This window comes from Xenopus laevis, chromosome 6S (assembly GCF_017654675.1).
Source record: "Xenopus laevis strain J_2021 chromosome 6S, Xenopus_laevis_v10.1, whole genome shotgun sequence".
NCBI classification, from domain to species: Eukaryota; Metazoa; Chordata; class Amphibia; order Anura; family Pipidae; genus Xenopus; species Xenopus laevis.
This window is the reverse complement of record NC_054382.1, coordinates 54231069-54238077: the sequence shown is the minus strand read 5'-3', so window position 1 is coordinate 54238077 and position 7009 is coordinate 54231069. Positions and strand designations below refer to the sequence as shown.

General features: G+C 41.2%; 1 protein-coding gene across 1 annotated transcript in view; it reads left to right on the top strand.

Annotated features, from left to right (window-relative positions):
* Positions 1 to 6498: 6498 nt before the first annotated feature.
* Positions 6499 to 7009, top strand: part of LOC108719704 (protein cordon-bleu) — a 191311-nt gene continuing 190800 nt past the window's right edge. The window contains exon 1 of the mRNA XM_041567681.1: positions 6499 to 6620. The gene's annotated coding sequence lies outside the window, so the exon portion shown is untranslated. The remainder of the gene's footprint in view (positions 6621 to 7009) is intronic.

Sequence of the window (7009 nt, the reverse complement as noted above, 5' to 3'; positions counted from 1 at the left end):
GTTCTTAGCCCGTTGTTGTACACATTGCTGACACATGACTGCATAGCTAAACACAGCTCAAACCACATCATCAAGTTCGCCGATGACACGACTGTGGTGGGGCTTATCAGCCACAACGACTAGTCAACATACAGAGATGAGGTTCAGCAGCTGGTGGTCTGGTGCAGTGAGAACAACCTGTCACTGTATGTGGATAAAACAAAAGAGATGTTCGTTGACTTCAGGAGAACTTGCCCTGCTCACACACCACTCAACATCAACGGCTCCACAGTAGACAGTAAAGAACACCAAATTCCTAGGAGTCTACATCTCTGATGACCTCACCTGGACCACCAACACTGCCTCCATCACCAAAAAGGCTCAGCAGAGTCTTCACTTCCTAAGTCGACTGAAACAGGCCAGCCTTCCACCTCCCACCCTCACAGTGTTCTATAGGGGCACCATTGAGAGCGTCCTAACGAGCTGCATCTCTGTCTGGCACTCTGTAGTTTATACACGTAAAAGCGAAATATTGCTAGTCCAGATGTCCCACAGGTGCTCTGTCCATACACCTCTATGTACCAATGTATATCTAATTTCCTCCAATATATTTTACATTTCAAATGTTTACACATTTATAGTGTATTCTATTGGGCAAATTCACTAAGCGCCAAAGCGCCTAACGCTAGCGTCAATTCGCTAGTGTTACTTCGCACCCTTACGCCTGGCGAATTTTCGCTATGGACGTAACTACGCAAATTCACTAACGCGTGCAGTGTACTGAACGCTACCTTTTACGCTAGACTTCCTTCGCCACCTCAGACCAGGCGAAGCACAATAGAGTAGATAGGGATTGCTTCAAAAAAAGTTCAAATTTTTTCCAAGTCCCAAAAAACGCTGGCGTTTTTTCTATATTATGGGTGATAGGCTGAAAAAGATAGAAACATTTTTTGGGGCTCCCCTCCTTCCCCCCTACATTTCCTAACTCATGGCAACTTAACTATACAGTGGGCACATGTGTAGGGCAAAATAAAAATTTTATTTGATGTTTTGAAGGTTTCCCAGGCATTTGTAGTGATTCTACGTATTCCTCCATTGAAATTTGAATTTGGCGCCGTATGCAAATTAACCATCGATAGCGTAACTTCGCTTCGCTTAGTGAATCAACGCTAGTGCAACTTCGCAACCTTACGCTACCCCTGTGCGCAACTTCGGATTTTAGAGAATTTGCGAAACTACGCCTGGCAAAGTGTGGCGAAGTGCGGCGAAGCGCGGCGAAGTTGCGCCTGCCGCAACTACAAATCTTAGTGAATTTGGCCCTAAGTGCCTTTTTGTGATATGTACTAGCTGGAGCCACGTCGTCTCACTGTGTATTCGTATACTACTGAGATGACAATAAAGTTTACTTTGACTTTGAATCTGAGGGGTCTTTTTAAAGAACAGCTAATACAGCCATCTGGTGGTTAATAATGAAAATTACATGTAATAACAGGTATCTGTTCTGTGGGATGGGACAGTCACTGCACAGCATTTTAGAGATTGTTAAAGCACAAGTTTGTTAGCAATACCCCTTTCCCTGTCTGCAGTGTTCCCACAATTGCACATTACATTAGCTTCATTCTATATTTCATTCAGCCTTGTGTTGAATTACAAATACCAGCAAATATTGTGTCGGTGGCCCGCAATTTTGTATGCGTTGTGGGTCACCCAGCACAAAATATCTTATTGGCGAAAACAGAGGATTTCTTGTTTTTTTTTTTTATCAATGTTGTGGTTACACCCTCCCTGCACCCCCAGTTAATCATTTAGAATTTAGGCATAATGGGTTAATGCCTGGGTGCTACAGAAAAATATAGATACTGTATGTATAGTACATCTCTACATCTCTCAGCTCAGCCCCTCCTCTCTTAGCCCTTCTCCGTGCTCTGTGTTCAGCTTGTGGGCAAGGCTGACCCTAGCTCACAAGCTGAACACAGAGCACGGAGGAGGGCTAAGAGGGGAAGGACTGAGGTGAGGAGGGAGGATCGAGCGAGGGGGGAGTTTGCAACTCGGCAAGTATTTGCAGCACGGACGGAGGTGTCACTGCAGCCTCTTAAATCAGTAAGACGAGAGGCAGAGGCGAGTCTGTATTTCTTCCTTAGGAGAGCGCACGCAGCCAGAGTGTCTGTTCTCCCGATGATGTGCTAAAATGTGATCCCAGGGTCTCCCCCACTCATCCTTCCTCTCTTTGCCTCACATTGAAGGTGCATCCGGGGGGGGCAATCACCCCCCCCATTTTGCCCCTATGTGCAGGGCCGGACTGGGGGGACCACCGGGACTGCCATCCAGGGCCCCCCCGCCGGTCATCCAGGCCCCCCCCTCGCCTCCCTTCCTCCCCATCTCACCTATTGCAGTGCCCAGGGTTAGACTGTGGGGCCCAACAGGACTGCCGTACAGGGCCCCCCTACGCCCCCTGCCCCTCCTCACCTATTGCAGGGCCGCTGGGTGCACAAACGCTGACATCGCTGCCCTGCACACCGCGCATCACTGTGCATGTGCGCCCATTGCCGCACGTCAGGAAATGTTTATTTTCAAATTGGGATTTGGAGAGGAGGGGTCTGGCCCGACGGGGGCCCATGAGGGTTGGGGCCCACCAGGATTTGTTCATGGTGTCCTGCCGGGCCAGTCTGACCCTGCCTATGTGTGGACGCCCATTGGAGCCCAGCTGTGCTGCACTTTTTGAAATAGCAGGGCCCCCCTTGACCACGGCGAAGCCGCGGCACCACTTCCATCTGAAAAGCCGAATAGCTGAAGTCCCGAAATCGGCGAAAAGACCCAAAGTCCTGAAGCGGCGAAAAGACCCGAAGTCACGAAAGAAGGCGAAGTTGAAGTCCTGAAGCCACGAGTTCAATACTGAACACCAATTTTTTTTTTTTAAAATCCCCTGTCCACCAATGTATTATTGTAATACTCTATAGGCCCCTGCCACCAATGTTTTTTTTAAAAAAAATTCTCTGGGGCCCCATTTTTTTTTAACTTATAGGAGGGCCCTAGTCACCAATTATTTATTTTAATTTGTAGGGGGGCCCTGGTCACCAATTTTTTTTTTTTTTTTTTTTAAAAAACTTCTTCCCTGGTGCCACAGTTTTTTTAACTTATAAAAATGGGGCCCTGACCATCAATAGCTTTTTATAACTTGTGTGTGGGGGAGGTTACCTTTTTTAGTGCTGATGTCTGTGTGGTGAAGTGGGGGGGATCTGGGGTGGGCGAAGATTTTGTTGTACGGGGCCCTGTGATTTCTAATGGCGGCCCTGTATATATATATATATATAATATATATATATATATATATATATATATATATATATATATACACTGCATATTACATTACATATACTACATATACAACACTGCTGTACATTATTATAGTAATAGCAAAAAAAAAAACCAGGGGGATAGAAATTGCAATAAACACATAAATACACAGGAATAAATATTAAGGGGTCCGTTTACTAAAGTGCGTTAAAAATATTCGCACAATATATAGACAGAATTTTCGCCAAATATGTTATCGCCAGTTTACTAACCTGTGGTAAATATAAATTTGCAAATTTTCTTGCGCAAGAATAATTGTTCACCAGTTATCGCATTCGCTGAAAATAACGCTACGTACACATTAACGCATGGTTTACTAAACAGCGAAATGTGCTAAAGACAAAATGAACGCCAGAATATTCGCAAACTTTTACCGCCACCTATGTAGTGAGGGCAGGTAAATTCTCAAGGGGCAGGAAATATCCAATAATACTGTTTTTTTTTTACCCATCATTCTTTGCTGACAGGAGAGAGAGATCTGTAGCGATTGCTGACAGGATGTTTTGGCTTCTGCTTCTATCTGTTGCAACAGCAGCAGTTTCAGCTCAGAGGTGTATTATTGGCAGCGGGCATCACAGTCCAAGGATTCGTCAGCCTCTAAACTTTTTTGGTTTCATTGTGATTGGCTACATTAAACTGTGCATTTCTATGAAGCAAAGAGAATGACTGGTATGATTTCTTGTTCATATGATTCTGTTGGCAAAAGGGTTTATATGATGCATACATGTTTGATTGGTGTTACTCTGGTAATGTTGTTGAATGGTATAATCATCAGTCAATAAAGTTTATGAGTTTTGAAGGTGCATTTCTGGCCATAAATGTCACAGTAAAAATTGCCATAATAACCGCCATAAAACAAGACTATTTTATAGCATAAATATTCGCAAAAACGTAATTTATCGCCAGAAAATTCGCAACTCGCTTAAATTACCGCTAACGTAAGCTGGTTCCTTAACGTAATTACCACAAGTGATCGCAATGACTTCTGAGCATATCGCTGTTTAGTAAACTTAGTCGCTGCGAATATTCTGGCGTAAAAATATTCTCAGCAATAACATGCGGAAACTTAAAGTCAGATTTACCGCACTTTAGTAAACGGACCCCTAAGTGCTGTGTGTTGTCAGATACAAGTATAACAAAATCCTTGCCCTGTAGAGCTTACAGTCTCAGAGAGTTGGTTAAATAACAGAATACGAGGGAAATGAGTGCTGTTATACATGAGTGCTAGGCACCAGCTCATAATAAGTCCTGAGACTAGACCAGATACCATGCTACTTGAGGAAATAGGATCAGAATTTTTTATTTTGATGAGGCTGAGAGAGAATTTGTATTGCATTCTAAAGGACCAAGCAAGCAAGAAAAGTGGGATGGGAGTGGACATGAAAGCATGAACTTGCAGTGGCTTTTAATGGAATGGAGGAGATGACCAGGAATTTGTAGGGCCTCATTTATTACTGCCCCTGCAGGCAGTTCCAGAAGCACTACAGGATGCATAATGTGTATGTTTACTGTATGCTTACTGTTATACTGACAGCCGGAAAAACAAACAGCATATCTAAACAAGTAAATTAAAATTAATTCTTGCATTTTTAGTTTTTAGTGGTTGGACTTGTGTGATGACAAAGGACTTATCATAAAGTGTTCCATATTAATATTCTCAAATTAATATTTCTCAATTGTGTTTTATCAGCATGACTTTTCTAACAATTTTTTTTTGCCGCTCTCTTTTTAAATCACAATGAAAATTGAACCTAAATTTGTATTGTTCAGCCCTCTAATATGTGTAAACAGGTAAAATCATTATGTGGACTTTATTATAAATGTCTTTTTAATTTGTTCCATTGCCAGCAGTGCACCTTAGTTAGTCCTAGAGTAGACAGAGTCTATGCTCAACTCTAAGGGGGTTATTTATCAAAGTCCAATTTTTTTTTTTTCTGGTTGGACTTTTAAATGGGAATTTTTTTTCCGGGATTTATTAAACCCTAATGGTGTTAAAAGTCAGAATAAAAAAGTACTCCATCTCAGACCTGCTGAGGTCATGTAGAAGTCAATGGCAGATGTCCCGAAGATATCATGATTTGCAATGGTATTTGGGCGTCAAATCCGATAAAGTCACAGTATTTGGGTGTCAAATGCAAAACAGTTGCGGATTCTGTTTTTTTTTTTTTTACGATCTTTTCCCGCGCAATAATGAGCTGAGCTGAGGATGACTGCTGACTCTTAGGGGGTTGTTTATTAAAAAAAGATTTTTTTTCTGGTTGGACTTTTAAAGGGAAAACCACCATTTTTTCGTAGAAAAAATTATAATTTTTCGTGATTTATTAAACCCCAATGGTATTAAAGGTCCAAATAAAAAAGTACTCCAACTGAGTTTATTAAGAAGTCAATGGCAGATGTCCCGAAGATATCCTGATTTGCGATGGGTTTCCGTAAAAGTTGCGGTATTCGGGAGTTTAATCTGAAAAAGTTGCGGTATTCAGGTGTCAAATCTGAAAAAGTTGCGGATTTGGATTTTTTACACTCTTATGGAGACTTTTCCAGCACAATCATTTTTGGGAAAATGTAATGATAAATAGGGGAGAAATGTCCGTGCAGATTCGGTCAGAGTAGCTTTCCAAATATAGTGAGAAAAATTCGGATTTTGATAAATAACACCCTTATTGTGTAGTCAGTATAAGGGGCCACAACTTCATTCAAGCCCTGTTTTTTATGAAATCACTGTCCTAGTGTTACATAAAAAATGACACTGGCTTTTGGCAGGCACAATGTTTATTTAAGGACTATGAGCAAATTATGGCACTTTGCAGTATCAAGGCAATAAGTAACTACGAGAACAATAAAAATATGCACGGTAAGCTGTAAAATGAACATTATTGCATGAGTGCCTAGTTATGGGAGTTATTATGCTGTTAAGTTTTCTACTAAAGTCCAACCAGTAAAATTGCATTGCAAGAAAGTTTTTCAATTGAATTGTCTGAATGTGCTATTTATGTTTGTGGCTTTCAGTGTAACAGGAGGCATACAGTAAAGGTACAGATACTTTACAGGTGAGTGATCAGCCTTTTCACTCTGATGCAGTAGCATTTTTGTGTGATACACTGTACATGGTATTTATACTTTAACTTATCCGCTGCGTATAAATAAACGTATGCAATTTCACTTGCATACGTTTATTTGCATCTTATTTTGCAGAAAAGAAAATAAATTCTTTGACTAGTGGTAACAACACAGAAAAGGAAAAACTAGGCATTCTGGGCTTTTTTCGAAACCACAAGAAAATCAACAAGGTATATAACTTCAATTTGCAGCTAATGCAATATTCCTCTCTTTCCTTTTGTTACATGCTATTTGCTCATACAAGATATACTGAGAAAAAATATCAGTCGTATTTGCAAAAGCCTATTATAAAAATGTTATGTGACTTTCTACATCTATGAATAGATTTAAAGCTGCAGCCTTTGTAATAAGACAAATTGAGACACCCCCTTCCTGCCGGGAAATTTAGGATCCATGTTGGTTTTTTTTTTTTTAAATGAGAAATTCAACTTTTTTATGTCACAAGCTCAATGGCAGCAGAGAAATAAGTGCAGGGTACATCATTGGGTCCGTAGGTTCAGGTGGAAGGTGGGCCAGCAGCAGCCCTGTGTTCAAACAGGAGACCAGTAAATAGTATCTG